This window comes from Ixodes scapularis, unplaced genomic scaffold (assembly GCF_016920785.2).
Source record: "Ixodes scapularis isolate PalLabHiFi unplaced genomic scaffold, ASM1692078v2 ptg001158l_1___fragment_3__unscaffolded, whole genome shotgun sequence".
NCBI classification, from domain to species: Eukaryota; Metazoa; Arthropoda; class Arachnida; order Ixodida; family Ixodidae; genus Ixodes; species Ixodes scapularis.
In genome coordinates, this window is record NW_024610108.1 from 2,260,001 (window position 1) to 2,265,000 (window position 5,000).

General features: G+C 59.0%; 1 pseudogene; it reads left to right on the plus strand.

The window, feature by feature from the left end:
• The window catches only part of LOC120847282, an 8,639-nt pseudogene that overhangs the window by 1,753 nt on the left and 1,886 nt on the right, over positions 1-5,000 (plus strand).

Sequence of the window (5,000 nt, forward strand, 5' to 3'; positions counted from 1 at the left end):
GAAGGTGTCGGGCGTAAGCCCGCCTGGAGCCGCCGCTGGTGCAGATCTTGGTGGTAGTAGCAAATACTCAAGTGAGAACCTTGAGGACTGAAGTGGAGAAGGGTTCCATGTGAACAGCAGTTGAACATGGGTCAGTCGGTCCTAAGGGAAAGGAGAAGTTCTTTCCGAAGCGGGAGCACTTTTTTGCAGTGGAGAGAGCCCCGCAGTGACCGAAAGGGAATCGGGTTAATAATCCCGAACCCGGACACGGAGATTGGTCCTTCGGGGCCCAGTGCGGTAACGCAAACCAGCTCGGAGACGCCGATGCGAGCCCCGGGAAGAGTTTTCTTTTCTCTGTAAGGAGATCGAGTCCCTGGAATGGGTTCGCCCCGAGATAGGGATGGTGGCTCCGTAGAGCAGTGCGGTTCTTGCGCTGTCCGGTGCGCTCGCGTCGGCCCTTGAAAATCCGAGTGAGGGAGTGTGATTTTCGTGCCGGACCGTACCCACATCCGCAGCAGGTCTCCAAGGTGAACAGCCTCTAGTCGATGGACCAATGTAGGTAAGGGAAGTCGGCAAAACGGATCCGTAACCTTGGGATAAGGATTGGCTCTGAGGACTGAGCCGGTCGGGCTGGGGACCTGAAGCAGGAACGGCACTGCACCGGGACTGGGCGGGGCTCGCCGTTCACGCGGCGCGGCCAAGCCCGGACCAGCGTCGGGACCTTCCTGTGGAAAGCCTCAGCTGCGCGGCGTCTGAGGGCTTCGTGCCCAAAGTGCTATGCTTCGGCCGGCAAAAAACAGTCAACTCAGAACTGGCACGGACCGGGGGAATCCGACTGTCTAATTAAAACAAACCATTGCGATGGCCGCTGGTCGGTGTTGACGCAATGTGATTTCTGCCCAGTGCTCTGAATGTCAACGTGAAGAGATTCATCAAAGCGCGGGTAAACGGCGGGAGTAACTATGACTCTCTTGTCACTCTATGACACTCTGTGACACTCTGTTTCCCTCTACCTCTGCAATGTCTTCTCCTCTTCGTCTCTCTCCCCTTCCGGATAGTGGGGGTGCCTGCACACCTTGTGTGCAGGATTCAAATGATGGGGATGGTTTCTCGCTCTCTTCGGTGGCTGTGGGTGACTCTAACGCACCCAATAATCGGTCTACATTCAGCATATGCCCTCAGTGTTCGAGAGCCTTCAACAGTGTACGTGGCCTGTCGCTGCATCAGCGACATGCCCATCCTGAAATGTACAACGAGGAAATTAACGTGGAAAGAGTTAAGCCAAGGTGGAACGACGAGGAAACTTACCTCCTCGCGAGTAGAGAAGCTCAGATCGGAACAGCGGTTTACAACATCAACCAAGTTCTCTGCTCCTTCTTTCCCTCACGCTCTCTCGAATCCATCAAGTCCCATCGGAAGCAACAGACTTACCGAGACCTCGTGGCCTCGCTGAGGTCGAGTCAGTGTGCTACCACCAGTGACCTGCTGGAGGAGGATGCCAGGGGAGCCCAACACCAGTCGTCTTCCAGTGAGCAGCGTCCGGGGGTGCCATGTCCAGGGTCTTCCAGGTTGCTGCGTCCAAGGGTGCCACGTCTGCAGTCTTCCAGCGCGGTGCAGAACTCATCGCCGGAGAACGACTTGTCTTCGGTGCAGCCGTCCGGCAGTCCTGGTGATCCTGACTATGTGGCCATGGGAGCTCGGCCAAAGCGGTCCAAGACGGGCTGCTCTTCCGGATCTCCATTGTCCGGTCGTCCCCCCGCTCTTGGTGCGGGGCCCCGTGCTGCAAGGCATCACACCGAACGCCACTTCCAACCTGGAGATGGTCTCGTCCCTGGATCCGAGCCTGAGGAGGACCTGATGGACGACGCGGAGAGGCCATGGTCGTCGGCGAGCAGACCGGAGCAAGCAAGAAAGACAAAAACCTCTAGGGTACGAGCTGTGCTAGCGAGTGGAGAGGGAGATGTGGTGACACCTGGCGGTGCTGTGACCCATGTGGTGCAGCAACCCCAGCGATCCCGCTCTTCCTTCGAAACTCCCGGGCCGGTTCAAACCCCAAGCGATGTTACCGTCGCCGCCGACTTGCCGGCGACGTCAAGGAGCCAGCCCTGGCCCTCCGTCGACGGGAATACGGCGCCTGTGGATCAAGCCTCTGCAGCCCTGCCTCCGGAAGGAGGACGTGTTCGGTCTGCAAATGCTCCACCTGGCCGACCGCGAGTCCCACTGCGTCATCCCGAGGCGCCGGCCCCGGCGGAGGGGGGCTCCGCCGCAGAAGTCTCGGCCGAGCTGCGCAGCCTCCTCTCCCGAGCTGCCCCCCAGTCATTCCAGGGCCCCAGACTATGGGACGTGGCACAGCAGGCTTTACGTGGTGTTGACGTGACGCACCTGCTGGACAATTACCTACGAGCGGCGTTCCAAGTAGCACCTCCTGCAAGAAGGCAGGCACCTCGTACAACCCGGCGACCAGAGAGTAGACGCAAGAGGAAGAGATGGGAGTACGCCACCGCCCAGGACCTTTTCCGGAAGCGGCAGGCGGACTGTGCTCGGTCAATCTTGGACGGACCGAGCGCGGTGAACGTGCAAGATAAGCGCCTGTTCCTGGAGTCATGGCGGGAGTTCATGACGAGCGCCCCCCCGGCCCCCCCGAAGGACCGACTTGCAGTACCAGATGAGAGGATCGATGTGTTCCAGCCAGCATCTGCGCAGGAGATCCGGGCAGCTCTGCCACCAAGGAACTCGGCTGCGGGTCCCGACGGTTTCTCGGCCAGACTCCTGCGTTCAGTCCCGCTGCGGCTATTACGGGTTCTTCTGAACATCCTGATGCTGCAACGCCGCCTGCCCCCCTCCTGGCGTGGTGCGCGTACAACATTTATCCCCAAGAAAAATCCTGCGCAAGAGCCCTCGGACTTCCGGCCAATAACAGTCGGCCCTGTGGTGCAAAGGCTGTTCCACCGGATCCTGGCCAAGAGAGCAACAGCAGCCGCAGCACTGGACTTCAGGCAGCGCGCGTTCCAGCCTGTTGACGGATGCGCGGAGAATGTGCTCCTGCTGTCCACTGCACTCAACGAGGCCCGTCAAAAGCTCCGGCCCCTCTATCTCGCAAGCATCGACATGGCCAAGGCGTTCGATCGCGTCTCAACGGAAGCCATCCTTCGTGGTGCTCTGCGGGCTGGCTTTGACGACAGCTTCTTGGCCTACCTCAGAGAACTATACTCAACCTCCCACACTACCTTGCAGTTTGAGGGGGAGGATCTGAGGGTTCAGCCAACCACCGGGGTTCGACAGGGCGACCCACTATCGCCCATACTATTTAACATGGTCGTGGACGAATTCCTGTGCGGCATCGACCGCAACATCACCTTCCGGAGTGACGACTTCGCCCTGGACGCCATGGCGTTTGCTGATGACCTCGTCGTGCTGGCATCCACCCCGCAAGGTCTGCAGCAGCGGCTCGACGATCTCGCGGCCTTCTTGAAGCCGCGAGGGTTAGTGATCAACGTCAGCAAGAGCTTTACCCTGTCGCTGCAGCCTTCGGGAAGGGACAAGAAGATCAAGGTCCTCACAACCACGGACTTCACGATCAATGGTCAGCCCCTCCCAGCTTCAGGGGTGGCAACGACGTGGCGGTACTTGGGCGTCACCTTTGCTCCGGAGGGCACCAAGACTCTAGGTATAGAGGAGGAGCTGGAAGGCCTCTTGGAGAAAGTCAGGAGAGCACCCCTCAAGCCCCAACAGCGCCTAGTGGTGCTGCGAACATACCTTCTGCCCCGCCTGTTTCATCGCCTCATTCTGGGACCCTGGTCTCGGGGTCTCCTCAAGAAGCTGGACACCAAAGTGAGGAGCTCAATGAGGAGGTGGCTCGACCTTCCACACGACACTCCACTGGGGTATTTCCATGCCCCTGTGGGAGGGGGCGGGCTTGGTGTGGTTTCCCTACGAGCCTCGATTCCATCCATGAAATTGAAGAGGCTGGACAACCTGCGATTCAGTGACCATCCGGAATGTGCTGCCGCCCTGACAAAGCCCCTGCTAACTGGGCTGCGTCGAACTTCCCTGGAGGCCTGCAGATACCAGGGGAAAGAACTGCAGTCAAAGAAGTCAATGCAGAAGATGTGGGCCGCTCTGCTCCACCGGAGCAACGACGGAGCAGCACTTCGAGAGTCGAAGGATGTCCCGGGAGCGCACCGTTGGGTGTCCGAGGGAACAAGGATGCTTCCAGGTCGGCAATTCATTAACCTCCTGAAACTTCTAGTGAACGCGCAACCAACTTTGGAGCGAACGAGCCGTGGTCGCGGAGTCGACATCTCCTGCCGGGCTGGATGCGGTGCACCAGAGAGCCTGGGCCATGTCTTGCAGTGCTGTCATCGAGGGCACCCGAACCGGGTAAAGAGGCACGATAACCTCGCCCGTTACGTGTGCTCCCGTCTTCGACAGCTTCAGTGGACAGTCCTCTGGGAGCCGCACTTCATCCTGCCTGGTGGAGTGCTGAAACCAGACATTGTGGCATTCAAGGAGGAGGATACCATCATCATCGACGCTCAGGTGGTGGGAACGAGGATGGACCTGGCGTTCCACCACAACCAGAAGATCGTCAAGTACTCCTCCCCCTTACTTCACCAGGCTGCGAGAGATGGGAGGACGGGGACCCTGATGACCACAAGCATCACCTTGAACTTCAGGGGGGTGTGGTCAGCGGAGAGTGCCCGAGACCTCCAAGGTCTAGGGCTGACGGCGAATGACTTTAAGCAGCTCTCGGTGCGATGCCTCCAAGGAGGCATGAGGTGCTTCTACGCCCACCGCAGTATGACCACTGCGGTGAGGATCGCGGGCGATGTGCCTTCGTCTGGTGTGGTCCGTCGGAGTTAAGCCCCCACCCATAGGTTTGGTGGGGGCAACTGCGGGTACCTCTGCCCTTCAGAGTGTAAGGTGCGGGGGGGAACTTGTGAGCCCCATCTCCTCGGAGTTATGGTGGTGAACAAACCTCCTTGTATAAAAAAAAAAAAAAAAGAAAAAAAAAATAGCCA